The sequence below is a fragment of the Equus asinus genome, chromosome 12 (genome assembly GCF_041296235.1).
Source record: "Equus asinus isolate D_3611 breed Donkey chromosome 12, EquAss-T2T_v2, whole genome shotgun sequence".
Taxonomy (NCBI): domain Eukaryota; kingdom Metazoa; phylum Chordata; class Mammalia; order Perissodactyla; family Equidae; genus Equus; species Equus asinus.
In genome coordinates this window covers 25,520,142-25,536,014 of record NC_091801.1, presented here as the reverse complement: position 1 = coordinate 25,536,014, position 15,873 = coordinate 25,520,142, and the positions used below count along the sequence as shown (strand labels likewise).

The 15,873-nt window shown below is 38.2% G+C and overlaps 2 protein-coding genes across 5 annotated transcripts in view; one reads left to right on the top strand and one right to left on the bottom strand.

Annotated features, from left to right (window-relative positions):
- The window catches only part of CYP7A1 (cytochrome P450 family 7 subfamily A member 1), a 53,964-nt gene extending 47,559 nt beyond the window's left edge, over positions 1–6,405 (bottom strand). Inside the window, exons 1-2 of one of the 2 annotated variants that reach the window (XM_070481222.1) lie at positions 6,269–6,405; positions 663–793 (exon numbers count right to left, since the gene is read on the bottom strand). The gene's annotated coding sequence lies outside the window, so the exon portion shown is untranslated. The remainder of the gene's footprint in view (positions 1–662; positions 794–6,268) is intronic. The other variant, XM_044780187.2, reaches the window with a different exon arrangement.
- SDCBP (syndecan binding protein) overlaps positions 6,305–15,873 on the top strand; it is a 40,897-nt gene continuing 31,328 nt past the window's right edge. The window contains exon 1 of one of the 3 annotated variants that reach the window (XM_044780189.2): positions 6,305–6,441. The gene's annotated coding sequence lies outside the window, so the exon portion shown is untranslated. Of the gene's footprint in view, positions 6,968–15,873 lie in introns of all 3 variants that reach the window. The other 2 variants (XM_070481223.1, XM_070481224.1) reach the window with 2 other exon arrangements.

The window sequence follows — 15,873 nt, the reverse complement described above, 5'->3', positions numbered from 1 at the left end:
GAACATCTGGAACATTTTTGGCCACGTGTAACTAGGAACAGAGCATTTGGCATCCTTTTTAAGGGTGTGTGTATCCACAACTTAGGGAGGAATCCCAAATAGAATTCCACAGTCAAAAGCAAATACAATTTTTAACATTCAGAAAGAGTTCTGCCCTTTGTGGTGGAGAAACACGAGCCAACAAATGATGAAACCCAGGGCAACCCAAAAATCAATGTGGCACATCTCCTGTGGAATGTGGATGTATTCAGAGACATCAGTGATTTTTACCTTCTTAACAGAACCCAGATGCTCTTAAATATTTCAGATGTTATTAAAAATTAAACTGAATATAAGTGGCCACAAAATATTGTACTTAGTGTTCCTATAACAATTGTTTTGAACACGATGTAGAGAGAGCTGTTTCCTTTTACCAACACCGCTATTTCAAATCTACTATAGTAAATTCTTATACATTACTGATCACCTCTTTATATTTTCTGTAATAGGAAACCCGTACCAAGTAGGCTAACATATACTTAAATTTCTCTCCTTGTAAGTATTTTTCATCATGGCCAGTGCAAAAAGGTAAACAAATAGAACCTTGAAACCGAACAAATGACCCAATTGACAATTGAAACTCCCTTTTTCTTTTTCTTTTTCTAAGCCAAAAGTCACTTTACCTTTCCTTCAAAATTTTTTGGTAGCTCCACAAAGTAGAAATATTCGTTCCAGGAACGTCAGCCGAGGAGTGTCTTAAGTGGCAGCTTCACTGTTCAACAAAACTTTGTTCATAATCTTGCTGCTATAAAACCTAAGGAGAGAAATGTGTCCCAAAATGAAGGCTAACATTATAAGGAGTCTAGGGCAGTCTGGTTTGTCATGTGGCTGAGATTTTAAAAGGAAGAGGAAGTTACATAATTCGATAGAGCAAGTGACCTGCTAGAGATGGACTGTTTTTGTCTTTATGCTGAGGTTAAATCTCTAGAATAACAACAATGCTATTTATGATAGTCCTAGCTATTATTATTCTTTCAGCAACCTTAAAAAGACAAAATCATCAGTGCTGAAAATTGAATAAAAATGTATTGTAATAATTCTCATCTTTCCTCTTATCCGTAAGCAACATTATAAACCAGGAAGAGATCTAAGAGACATCCTTTTAAATAAGAGCGCTGTCCTTTAGGCATGGCATAGAATACTAAAGAGATTTTAAGATGCAGTAATATCTTTGGTTAGTCATACCCTAGCATGGTAATTGTTGGAGTATATTCATACCCGTGGATCTATTTTCGTATCAGACCACTGAAAGTCCTAAAGAAAGTAACGTGTTCTGGAAAATAACTACATTAGTGTCTGCAGCTAACCTATGATCATGGTTTGGGGTAAATTAATGATATGTTGATCTTATTACGTCTACATAAATACTATTCGAAGATGAGTCACGTAGAGTGATATGATTACATTTCTTTTCTTGTTCAATTTGCCTCATTTTTTTTCACTGCTTGGAATTTTAATTTCGTATCATTAACTCACCTCCCCACTCTCAGAAGCAAGAATCCCTTACTACGTTCAAATATATTACTTTTCTTGGGGACATTCCTCCTAGAGCCCTCTATCATCCAGTTTCAACTGGGTCTCCTGCATGGTTGTCTTCCCAGGAGCCCCTTCAACATCATCCTTCAACTTTTTGCTGCTCTCTTATGCTGAAGCCTCTGTGCTGTGAGAACCTTCTCACCCTCTTTTCCTTTTTCTTGTTGTATTCTTATTTTTGTGCAGCAAATACACATTTACTTTGTCATTTACTTCCTGACATAGGGAGCATGAGAGAGAAACTTTTCGATTCCTTGTATATATAAAAATGTCTTCATTTCTATTACACTTGAATGATATTGTTTGGCTTAGTATAGAGTTCTAGGTTAGAAATCACTTTCCCTTATAATTTTGAAGGCATTGCTTCATTGTCCCCTAGCTTCAAGCGTTTCCAATCCATTCAGATTCTCAATCAAGGGTATATGACCTGCTTCTACCTGAGAACTTTTAGGATCTTCTCTAACGTTCTAAAATTTCACAATGCTGGCCTATGGTGTAAGTCTTTCTTAAAATGAATTGTTCTGGATACTCAGTGGGTCCTATCAACCTGGAGATGTCTGTGCCTCAGTTCTAGTACTGTTCTTGCATTAGTTGTTTGAAAATTTCCTCCTCTTTATTTTCTCTTTCTGGAACTTCTACTATTTGGAGGTTGGACTTCCTGGATCAAGCCTTGATCTTATTATTTCTCTTCTGTTTACTGTCTTTTTGAAATTTTAATTCTCCTTTCTGGAAGATATCATTGACTTTATCTTTTAAACTTTCTAAAAAGTTTTTATGCTTTTGTCATTATACTTTTTAATTTCAAAGATGTCATTTTTAAAGCATAACATTTTGAATATCCCTTAAAAATATCATCCTGTTCTTCTCTTATGAATGCAATAACTTATCTCTTTGAAAAAGATTAATGCTAGATTTTTAATATTTTTTGTCATTGTTTCTTCCTATTTCCCTCTTATCCTGTTTGTTTCTTCATAATAGAGGCTTCTTCAAATTTTGGGGAATGTTTGGGTACCAGCTCATTTTTAAGAGGGGACTAACAACAAAGATGGGCATGTTAACTGGGAGACATTTTTATAGTGCGATTAGGTCAACTGTCAGTATGTTAGGTCTTTTCCCTTGAGTCTCTCCAGAGAGGTACCTTTCAATCTACTGCCTGCATGGAGGCAGGGAATGGCAACAAGCCTGAACATGAGCATCCTTGAAACCAATGGACAGATGGAAAAAAAAGGGACCAGGTGTTTCACTATTCGGTATATGGATTTTCACTTACCCTCCCTTCGTTCACTAGAGAGTAAATCTTCAGTTTCCTGCAGACACAGGTGATGGACACATCAGGGTGATTCTGCAGATTAAGATGTTCACAGGGCTGGCTCCTTTTGAAGTCTCCAGGGGAGAATTTGTTCCTTATCTTTTCCAACTTCCAGAGGCTGCTGGCATCCTTTGGCCTATGGCCACATCATTTCAAATTCTGCTTTCTTCCTCACGTCTTCTACTACCAACTTTCATTCTCTAGCTTCTCTCTCTCTCAATCTCCCCATCTCAAAATACTTAACCTAGTCATATCTGCGAAGTCCTTTTTACTATATAAGGTAACAGGTTTACAAGTTTTGGGGATCAGGACATGAGCATCTTTGGAGGAACATTACTGAGCCTACCACAACTGATAACTCACATGCCATTTCAAACTTAATAAATCCCAAAACATTCTTCTAATCTTCCCACTTCCTATTTCTTTCATCTTAGTGTACCCTACCTTAGCAAATGTGCCAACATCCAGCTCCTCACTCATGCCAGAACCTAGTAATTACCTTAGGTACCTCCCTGTATTTAGTTCACTTCACCAACTACTAAGCCTCCTTGAATCTTTATTCTAATATCGTTTTGATTTCTCTGATTTTCTCTGTCTCCACCGTAACTGACACATCAGGATGACTGTAGTAGTCTCCTAGTGTGTCTCTGCACATCCCACACTTATCCACACATACAATCCATCCTCCAAGCAGTAACCATAGTAATTCTTTTACGATGCCAATCTAATCATGTTACTCCTCAGTAGCATCTGTACAGCCCTGCCTACTTCTCCAGCTTTATTTTAAATCATTCCTTCTCTTACTATTGTGTTCTGGCCAAGGTGGCCTTTTAGCTCCTGAAATGCATCAAGCTTCAATTCAACTGCAATGCTCTTGAGTTTGCTATTCTCTTTGCCTGAAACACTTTTCCTCCATTTTTGTCACTTGGCTAATTCTTACTCTTCAGCTTAAAAGCCCCATCTTCAAGGATGCCTTCCTTGAACTCCTAGACTAATTTTGGTTCCCTTGTAATATCTTTCCATAGTCCCCTGAGCTATTTCTTCAAATATCCATCACAACTCTATTTGTGTAATTACTATATTTTTAATTAATAGATTTTATTTTTTTGGAACGGTTTTAGGTTTACAGAAAAATTGAGCAAACAGTTCAGCGAGTTCTCATGTACTTCCTTCTCCTCAAACACAGATCAAGATGTTTACCCTATTATTAACATCTTGTATTAGTAGTGTACATTTGTTACAGTTGATGAACCAACATTGATACATTATTATTAACTAAAGTCCATAATCTACATCAGGGGTCACTCCTGGTGTGGTACAGTGTGTTCCATTCCATCAACAATTCTTTGACACCAGCTAGGTATCCTACAATTTAATTTAACTCCAGCACTAACTACCTAGAGGCAGTATCAGATTCCACAAGTTCAAAGATGAGATCTCTAACAAGACTGCCCCCACTTCAGACTGGAGCTGCAAATGGGGTTCTCATGATATCTGCCCTTCTGTCCAGCTTGGCTACAAATTCAGTGATTTCCATAATCTGCCTTCAATTTTGATAATTAGCTAGAATGACTCACAGAACTCACTGAAAACACTATACTTACAATTAAAGATCACAGTTTTATTATAAAAGATTCAAATGAACAGCCAGATGACAAGTTACATAGGGCAAGATCTGAAAGAGTCTCAAGTGAAGGAGCCTCTGTCCCCATGGAGCTGGGGGTGCATCACTCTCCTGGGACATTGATATACTCACCAACCAGAAAGTTCCATCAAGCCCTGGTGGTCAGAGTTTTTACTTGGGGTTTCATTACACACGCACAATTGATTAAAATATTGGTCCCCTGTGTGAATTCAGTCTCCAGGGCCCTCTCCTCCCTGCAGGTCGGGGACTGGATCTGAAAGTACCGACCATCTAAACATGCTTGATCTTTCTGGTGATCAGCCTCCATCATGAAGAAGCTATTTAGAGCCCTTTCTTACGCCGGCTCCAGCCAGGAGCCACCTCCTTAGCATAACGAGGACACACCTATCACTCATGAAATTCCAAGGGTTTCTGAAGCTCTGATTCAGGAATGGGGACAAAGACTAAATATATAAACAAAATTATACCACAAACTGTCCTGTGGCTTTTGACAAACGCATAACGTCAGATATCTACCATTATAGTATCATACAGAATAGCTTCACCATCCAAAAAAAATCCCCTGCGCTTCCCTTCCTTATTCTTCCCCATATTCCCCAAACTCCTGGCAACCACTGATCTTTCTACTGCATCTATAATTTGACTTTTTTCAGAAGGTAATAGTTGGAATCATACAGCGTGTAGCCTTTTCAGGCTGGCTTCTTTCACATAGCAATATGCATTTAAGGCTCCTCTATGTCCTTGCACGGCTTGATAGCTCATTTATTTAGTTTATTTATTTACCTATTTATTAGTTTTGGGCTTTTGGGGTTAATTCTTTAGGATTTTCTACACAATCACACCATCCACAAACAAAAGCAGATTTATTTCTTCCTTCCCAATCGTGCAATTATTTTTAACTGTCTATTTTATCAGCTAGACCACAAACTCTCTGAGAGCCAAGTTTTCATTTTATTTACTTGTCCTCTCTTTTATGTTCAGATTTTTATTAGTTTTACCATAAACTATTGTGGCACCAAATTTAGCTAGAAATAAAATGCTCCTAAGTTAATGTTATTTGGTCAAGTACTGTCTGTTACTCCATGGTAACTACAGTAAGCTTAGGTAACAGGTAAACTGTGCCTCAGTGTCTTTGTATGCTAATGAGAACATTTTATCCAGCTAATAGATTTATGTAAGAACCAAATAAGACTATATACATCAGCTTCTTGGGACAGTGGCTGGAACAGAGCCCTCAAAAAGTATAGATTTTTAGTTTTTGAATTAGGATACAGCTACCACTTTTGTGCAGTACCACACACAAGCTTCAACAGCCAAAGGAACTTGAGCACAGATGGACAAAGAGTAACAAAAGCCAAAGAAAAAAGTTGTCACACAAAGAGGGCAAGAGTCGAGAAGCGTTAGTGGAGGAATGTTTCTGAGTCTGTCGGTGGAGCAGTAAAGCGAGAAGGTAGTGAAGAGGAGGACCGGAGTGGTGAAGTCCAAGGTTGGTGAGGAAACCTCCAAAGGACAGGTTCTCAGGACTCTGTATCGGAGGTGATGGGAACCAAGTGACCAAGAGCGCAAACCGACAGAGCAGTGAGCGGGCGGCACGGGACCCCCGGGCACGGACGGTGGGCAGGGGGAGAAGGTACTGAGCACCACGCGGCGCCAGCGTGGGCGGCTCTACGTCGCCCCATCCCGGGGACAGCAGGAGGGGGCCCACAAGCGCCCTCTCACCCAGCTCCCTTCGGCCCCGTTACCTTGGGGACCGGGTCACCTGACCGGGCGCCGTGCGCCTGCGCGGGCCGAAGGCGGGGGCGGTGCCGTGACGCGCTTGCGGGCGGGCCTTGGGCGCGCGCCGCTCTCCTCCCCTCGGGTCTCGGAAGTCCGTGCCAGCGACCGAGGCGACGGTGAGCGGATCCCAGCGGCCTAGGTGAGCAGCTGTGCGGGAAAGAGGGACGCTCAGTCGCGGGGCAGGGCGCGGGGACGAGGGGCGGAGGCGTGGAGGCCCCGGGCCACTGAGCCGAGAGCGTCTCGCTGGCAGCGCTTTCGGGAGGCAACGGCGACGACGCCCTCCCCTCGGTGGGCTCCGGCCCCGCCTGCCCGGGCGAAAGTTGGCGCGAGCGGCGCGCGCTGCTGCCCGCGACCCGCCGCCTGCCAGGGCCCCCGGCGCGGGGACGGAGCTTCGAGAGCCGGCCCGGGCGCGCGGCCACCCCCGCCGCCGCTCTGCGGCTCGTTCCCGTTCCGGTCCCTGCCGCCGCTTTGTGTTGCCCTGGGACAAGCTCCGCAGAGACCGGTGGCCAAGGACCGCAGGCTGCGGTGCTGCCCCGGCGCCGCCTCCCGGGGCTCCACCTACTCACCTTCCTGCGCGGCTCGGGCGGAATGTCGCGGAGCCGGGAGGAAGGAGGTGTTTGCTGAGTGGGCGAAGCTCTGACTTTCTGGAAGGGGATGGATGAGAGGTGGTTCGCTGTGCGCTTACTTCTGGAGAAATTGGAGGAAAGGGGGAAAGGTTTCCAGCAAGGGGTGTGTGCAGAGGAAATATCCCTTGAGATCTAGTGACTCAGAGCTTTCATTTCAGGATTTGCTAGCAATGATGGGAAAGTGAAAGCATGTGGATGTGGAAAGTTTTTCTTTTCACCAAAGTGGAATTAGAAAATCATGGAGTCTTCTAATGTGCCAACTTTTGAAAGGAATTTCTAGGTTTATCTAGTCTGTATCTATTATCTGCATACACGTTTACTGCTCTTTCTTCGAGTATGTAAATACTTTTCTTAGAAAGCACATTTAGTTTACCAAACTCTTAATGTCTACTTACTTCAAAGAAAAAATTGATTAAAAAGGAAATTACATTGAAAAACGGCCGAAGGCTGTTAGTTTTATCGCAAATACATGGAAGTGATTAGTTCGAACTCAAATTTGTCTAGTGTTTAGTTTTTCTACTTGAGGTTGAGGACAAACAGTAAAAAATGTGTTTTTTTCCCCCATTTTCTCTGTTACCAACTTAGTTCTAAAACTTTTGTACTTTAAATGGTACAGAAATATTATAGATCCGCAGAATAAAAATAAGGAAGTGGAATGTCTCTTAAAAGGTTCAGGAAATAGTCACTCCATTGTAATCCAAATTTAACTTTGACGACGTTAAACGTTTTAGTTATGTTTGTGCATTTTAAGAGAGGATTTAAAAATCATGACCAAAAGAGGAAGAATTTATTAATAGTTGGCAGTAGAATGTACTAGTTGATAAAACAGTTCATTAAATTGAGAATGAGTCAACTCTTTTTTTCCTGTTTTGCCAGATTTCGGTCCTCCTTTTAGGTAGTGTATGCCAAGAGTTTCTTACGAGAGTCCTCCCAATACTTCCTGTATCTAGTAATAGTTACATTAGCATTTATTAGTTTCTTTCCAAGTGCTGTGAACATTTTTTGTGCGTTTGTTAGTTTTCGAGGAGGTAAGCAGTACTATGGCTCAAAGTTTAAGCAATAAGAAAAGTATACAGTATAAAGTCGTTTTCCCTCTTGCTCCTCCAGTTAACCATATTCCCTTCCTATGGGAACCAACCAGTTTACGTTTCTTGGTGTCCATCCAGGGATATTTCATACCTATACAAACGTATAAATATAGTTCCCCCTTCCTGTTTAAAATTTTATTGTGGTAAAATACACATAACATAAAATTTACCATCTTAACCATTTTTAAGTGTACAGTTTAGAGGTATTAAATACATGGACATTGTTGTGTAACCGTCACCACCATGCATCCCCATAACTCTTTTCATCTTATGAAATTGAAACTCCATATCCGTTAGACAATAACTCCCCATTCTCTGCTCCCCCCAGCCCCTGGCAACTACCATTATTCTTTGTGTCTTTATGATTTTGATGACTCTAAGTACCTTGTAAGTGGCATCATACAGTGTTTGTGTTTTGTAATTTGCTTATTTCACTTAGCATAATGTCCTCAAGGTTCATCCATGTTGTAGTGTATTGCAGAATTTCCTTCCATTTTAAGGCTGAGCAATATTCCATTGTCAGTATATGCCACGTTTTGCTTATGCATTTATCTGTCGGTGGACGCTTGAGTTGCTCCCATGTTTGAGCTATTGTGAATAATGCTACGGTGAACATGGGTGTACAAGTATCTCTTCACACCCTGATTTCAGTTTTTTTGAGTATATACCCAGAAGTGGAATTGCTGGACATGATAATTCTATTTTTAACTTTTTGAAGAACCACCATACTGTTTTCTATAGTGGCTGCACCATTTTACATTCCCACCAACAGTGCACAAGGGTTCCAGTTTCTCAACATCTTCACCAACACTTGCTTTATTTTTTTTCTTTGATAGTAGTGTTCTAATGGGTGTGGGGTGGTATCTTGCAGTTTTGATTTGCATTTCCATCATGGTTAATAACTTTAAGCATCTTTTCATGTGCTTATTAGCCATTCCTGTATCTTCTTTGGTGAAATGTCTATTTAAGTCCTTTGCTAATTTTGTTTTTTTGTTGTTCTTGAGTTTTAAGAAGTGTCTAAATATTCTGGGTATTAATTCCTTATCAGATATGTGATTTGCAAATATTTTCTCCCATTCTGTGGGTTGCCTTTTCACTCTGTTGGTAGTGTATTTGATACACAAAATTTTAAAATTTTCATGAAGTCCAACATGTCTATTTTTCTTTTGTTACCTGTGCCTTTGCTATATCCAGGAAATCATTGCCAAATCCAACATTGTGAATCCTTATGTTTTCTTCTAAGAGTTTTATTGTTTTAGGTCTTACGGTTAGGTCCTTGATTCATTTTGAGTTAATTTTTATGTATGGTGTTAGGTGAGGGTCCACCTTCGTTCTTTTGCTTGTGGATGTCTGATTTTCCTAGCACCATTTTTTGAAAAGACTGTTTTTCCTCGTTGATTAGTCTTGGCAACCTTGCCGGAAATCATTTGACCATATATGTGAGGATTTATTTCTATGCTTTCTGTTATATTCCATTGGTTTATACACTCTTATGCCAGTATCATACTATTTTGATTACTGTAGCTTTATAATAAGTTTCGAAATCAGGAAATGTGAGTGCTCCAGTTTTGTTCTTTTTCAAGTTGTTTTGGGTATTCGGGGTCCCTTGGGATTTCACATGAATTTTAGGATGGGTATTTCTATTTCTGAAAAAATATCATTGGGATTTGATGGGGATTGCATTGAATCTGTAGATCACTTTGGACATTTAAACAGTATTAAGTCTAAAAACCCTTGAACGTGGGATGTGCTTCCATTTATTTACATCTTTAATTTCTTTCAGTGATGTTTGGTAGTTTTCATTGTACAAATCTTTTGTCTCCTTGATAATGTTAATTCCTAAGTATTTTATTCTTTTTGATGCTGTTGGAAGTGGGAATTTTTTTATAATTTCTTTTTGAGATTGTTCATTGTTCCTGTATAGAATGTAACCGATTTTTTTGTATTGACTGTATCCTGCTACATTCCTGAATTTGTTTATTGGTTCTAATAACTTTTTTGTGGAGATTTTAGGGTTTTCTTAACCGTAAACATAGAAGATCGTATCATCTGCAAACAGAGGTAATTTTACTTCTTTTTCGGTTTAGATGCCTTTTATTTCTCTTTCTTCCCAAATTACTCTGGCTAGAACTTCCACTACTGTGCTCAATAGAAGTCATGAAAGCAGGCATGCTTGCTTTTTTCCTGACTTAAGTGGAAAAGCATTCAGTCTTTTGTCATTGAGTATGATGTTTGCTGTGGATTTTTCATGTATGGCTTTTATGTGGAAGTAATTTCTCTCTGTTATTATTTTGTTGGGTGTTTTTATCATAAACGGGTGTTGAGTTTTGTCAAATGCTTTTTCGGCGTCAGTTGAGATGATCATGTGTTTTTTTTTCCCGTCATTTTGTTGATGTCACATATAACATTGGTCAGTTTCTGTATGTTGAACCATCCTTGTATTCCAGGAATAAATCTCACGTGTTAAAAGGTATGTAATCTTTTTAATATGCTGTTGAATTCTGATGCTATTATTTTTTGGAGGATTTTGCATCAGCGTTCATAAGGGATCTTGGTCTATAGTCTTCTTTCTTATAGGATCTTTGTCTGACTTTGGTATCAGAGTAAAGCTGTCCTCATAGAATGAGTTAAGAAGTGTTCCCTCTTCAGTTTTTTGCAGAGTTTCGAGAAGAGTTGGTATTAATTCTTTTTTCAAATGTTTAGTAGAATTCACCAATGAAGCCTTCAAGTCTGGGGCTTTTCTTTGTTGGGAGATTTTTGGTTACTTATTCTATCTCCTTACTAGTTATAAATCTGTTCAGATTTTTTATTTTTTCATGATTTGAGTCTTGGTAGGTTTTGTGTTTCTAGGAATTGTCCGTTTTATCTAGATATCCAAGTTTTTGATGTACAGTTGTTCATAGTACTCTTTTAGAAACGTTTTTGTGTAAAAATCAGTGGTAATGTTCCCATTTTCATTTCTGATTTTAGTATTTTGAGTTTTCTCTTTTTATTTCTTAGTCCATCTAGCTAAAGGTGTGTCAATTTTGTTGATCTTTTCGAAACCAACTTTTAGTTTCTTTGATTTTATCTATTTTTTCTGTTCTATGTTTCATTTGTCTCTGTTCTGATCTTTGTTAGTTCCTTACTTCTGCTAGTTTGGGTTTAGTTTGTACTTCTTTTTCTAGTTCCTTAAGTTCCCTGCTTCCTTTCACCACAAATGTTAGCATACTTTATATACTGCTCTAACTCCTACTTTGTTTTTTCAGTTAATGATAATTTGAATCTTTCAGTGTTAGTGTATATCAAACTTCTTCCTTTGTTTCAAGTCTTTTGCTATTACAGTCAATGCTTTAGTGTGTAAATGCTTAGATATGTCACTTTGTAATGTGCAAGTAAATTTGTAGGCTAAAGACCTGAAGTGGTATTGTTGGGCTGGAGGATATCTGCATTTATAATTTTGGTAGATATTGCGAACTCACTATCTATGGAAATTGTACAAGTTTACACTTCCACTAGTGATGTACGAGTGTTTCTCAGAGCCTAACAGAGAGTGTTGTCAAAATTTGGATTTTTGCCAGTCCAATAGGGGAGAAATGGAATGTTATGGGTAAAAAGAAAGTAATCTACCTAGAGCAGACTTTATATGACCATGTTTCTCAATTGCTTATCATCAGAATCTCCCTGGATATTTATTAAAGAGAAGAGTTCCTAAGTCCTTCAGTGAAATCTGTGTCAGCCTGGGAAACTATTTTTAGCTAGTGCTCAGGTAATTCTGATCTGATGATTAGCTAAGTTTGAGAATCGTTGCTTGGAAGACTGTTGAGGACTTGTATTCCTTGACACCTATATGAACCATCTGGAATGCTTATTAATCCTCAGTATATTAGAAAGCATGGCCATCACCATTTACCACATGGGTCCAAGGGGCATTTTTTTTTTGGTTTTTATTTTTTGTATTTTAGGTTATTTTATGAATAATTTGCAGAAGTGAAAATAAAGGGATAGTGAAACACACTTTTACTAGAAACACAATTTTAATAACTTGAACATAAGAAACCTACATTTTTATTCTAAATTTTCCTGGTTTTGTAGGTATGGATAGGTGAAATGGGTAACATATTTGAGTATAACTAATTGCTCATCAACTGTCTTGCATGAAGTTGGAAGATATCCATCTTCTAAATATAGTTCCAGATTTCCAATATGTTCTAGCTTATTGTTTCTTTTGTTTTTTTTCCATGCACTTGTTTGTCAAAACACGATACTGATTCTAGATTTCAAATACATCTCTAGTAGGTTCTGTTGTTACAGTCTGGTAATTTTTGTACTTGCATTGGCTTATGACTTTATTGAGAGGATGACCGTCGTCTTTGTTGTATATGTGCAGAGAATTTTCATTTATACTTTTATAAACACCAGTTAGAATAAACAGTGTAATGAGTTTTTAAAAACTTGTCTACATTACTGTTTCCTTCCAATTACTTTTATTTAAGCACCTGCCTTCATTTGGCCACTTAGAAACCATGTCAAGCACATCTTGGTGTACAAAAGAAGATGGTAATATCTTTTTAAAAAAACAGGATCCAGGAACCTGTTTCAATATATTGCATGATAAAGTCCTTCCTTCTGAATGACTGACTGAATGAAAAAAATCATATTCCTTTTATTAGTTAGTAGTATATTGTTTACTCGCTGATTGTTAAGTTCGATAGCTTTAGGATATCGTGAAAATTTATAGTCTGAGATTTGCTTATATGATCAGCGTCCTTATTATCGTGAGTCTAGAGTACAGCTACTTTTGCATTTATCTTCTCATTTGTCTGATAACTGTCTTCCTCCTTTGGTTTTCTTCTCTCTGCCATCATAGGTAAAAAATGAAAAATTCCAAATTTCCTATTGTGTTTGATGAATACGTTTTAGAAAAAAGGCTACAAAGATGATGTCTCCAGACTTTATACATTCGTGAAAGAGGGTGCAGTACTTTGGGCAGTACAAATTGAAGGATGACATAATGTGATGATTCATTTCACTATTGCATCATCATTCCAGGTGATTTTATTTTGTGTTCCTGTTGCCATTTTAGATTTTTTAGCATAGTTGAGAATAACTGATGAGTAATGGTGAAATAATTCCTAGATAAAATAGCAAAAAAGTTTCAAGTTATAGGAAAAGTAAGCTCACTAAGATCCCATAATGGATCTTAGATTTATAAAAGGGTCAGTTGAACCCTTATGGTATTTGAATGATTTTACTCTATTTAAAGATTTTTCTTCCTTTCTTTTCTTTGGAAGATTTCTAAGAAAGAATACAAGTCATGAAGTAGAACTGCTGAGAAAAGAAACTCAAAAACTAAAATTGAGTCCATTAGACCCTGTTGGTATACAAAGGATTAAACGGCTGATTTCTGGATCCTACTTCAGACTCACTGTTTCAATTTCTGGGGCTAGAACTCAAGAATTTATGTTATTAACAAGATTTCTAGATTATTCTTATGGACTTTAAACTTGAAGAAACACTGTTTTAGAACCTTAAGATGGTTTTTACTTTGCTACCATATGCTTGTACTTTAGGTTACTGCCCTGATGTGTGTTTTAGTTCTTTCTTGTATTCATTAAAAAGGTTCTGTACCATTTTTCACTTTACAACAATTGAAGCTAGTTTGAGTACTCCTATGTTTAAGTAAGGGGATAGTTCGATAGTATTCTTATGGAAATTACTTATGAGACTAGGATGTTCAAGCCCTTTGCTGTTGAAGTGTTACAAGAATATAGCTTGTAGTAGGAGATATTTAAAGGACACATGTGTCCTAAATCTTTTGCTTTATAGAAAAGATACCTTGTTGATTTACTATGTGTATGTCAAGCTGAGACCCTGGAAATCAATTTACATTGGTGGTAGAGCTGGGACTTGGACTTGGGTTTTTAAAATTTTTGTACTATACTTTCTACTTAATTTTTTTTCCATTTTTAAAATTCAGATGTAGTTGACATGTAACATCATATTAGTTTCAGGTGTATGACAAAATAATTAGATATTTGTATTTAATGTGAAAGGATGGCCATAGTGAATCTAGTTAATAACCATCACTGCACGTAGTTACAGTTTTTTTTCTTGTGATGAGAACTTAAGATTTACTCTCAGCAACTTTCAAATATACAATACAGTATTACTAACTGTAGTCATGCTGTACATTACAGCCCCAGGATTTGTTTATCTTGTAACTGGAAGTTGGTACCTTTTGACCTCCTTCATGCATTTCTCCATCCCCTGCCCTGCCTCTGGCTCTCACCAATGTGTTGTCTGTGTCTGTGAGGTTTTTTTTGTTGTTATTTAGAGCCCGCATGTGAGATAATGTGGTATTTCACTTAACACGAAGCCTTCAAGGTCCATCCATGTTGTCGCAAATGGCAAGATTTCCATCTTTTTTATAGCTGCATGATATTCCAGTGTGTGTGCGTGTGCACTTGTGCGTGTGTGTGTATTACATTTGTTTAGCTGTTCATCCATCGATGGACACTTAGGTTGCTTTGATGTCTTGGCTATTGTAACTAATCCTGCAGTAAACATGAAGGTGCAGGTATCTTTTCAGTTTAGTGTTTTTGTTTCCTTCAGATAAATACCCAGAAATGGAATTGCTGGATCATATGGTAGTTGTATTTTTAATCTTTTGTGGAACCTCCATACTCTTTTCTATAGTGGCTGCACCAATTTACATTCCCACCAATGGTGCACAGGGGTTCCCTTTTCTCCACATTCTCATCAACATTTCTTGTGGTTTGTTTTTTTTTCTTTTTTTGCTGGGAAAGATTTGCCCTGAGCTAACATCTGCTGCCAATCTTTCTCTTTTCTTTTTCCTCCCCAAAGCCCCAGCAGATAGTTGTATATTCCAGTTGTAAGTCCCTCTAGTTCTTGCATGTGAGCTGCTGTGACAGCATGGACACTGACGGACAAGTGGTGTGGTTCTGTGCATGGGAACCAAACCTGGGCTGTCGGAGTGGAACACACTGAACTTTAACCATAGGCTCTCAGGGCTGGCTCATATTTTTTGTCTTTTTGATAATAGTCATTCTAACAGATGTGAGGTGATATCTCATTATGGTTTTGATTTGCATTTCCCTGATGACTAATGATGTTAAGCAGCTTTTCATGTACCTGTTGGCCATTTGTATGTCTTCTTTGGGAAAATGTCTATTCAGATTCTCAACCCATTTTTTAATTGGGTTTTTTGGGGTTTTTTGCTGTTGCATTGTATAAGTTCTGTTTTATTTGGTTATTAACCCTTTATCAGATGTATGGTTGGCAAATATTTTCTCCTGTTCCTTAGGTTGAGTTTTCAATGTATTGTTTGCTGTGCAGAATCTTTTTAGTTTGATATAGTCTTAGTTTTTTATTTTGCTTTTGTTGCCTTTGCTTTTGGTGTTAAATCCAAAAAGTCATCGCCAAGACCAGTGTCTGTGAGCTTACTCCCTATGTTTTCTTCTAGGAGTTTTATGATTTCAGGTTTTACCTTCAAGTCTATCATCCGTTTTGAGTTGATGATTGTGTATGGTGTAACATAGTGGTCCACTTTCATTCTTTTGCATGTGTCTGTCCAGTTTTTCCAGCACCACTTGTTGAATAGACTGTCCTTTCCCTATTGTATATTCTTGACTCCTTTGTCATAAATTAATTGACCATAAATACATGGGTTAATTTCCAAGTATTCTATTCCATTGGTCTGTGTGTCTGTTTTTAATGCCGGTACCATACAGTTTTGATTACTGTAGCTTTGTAATGTAGTTTGAAATCTGGAAGTGTGATGCCTCCAGCTTTGTTCTTCTTTCTCAAGATTACTTTGGCTGTTCAGGGTCTTTTGTGTTTCCCTACAAATTTTAG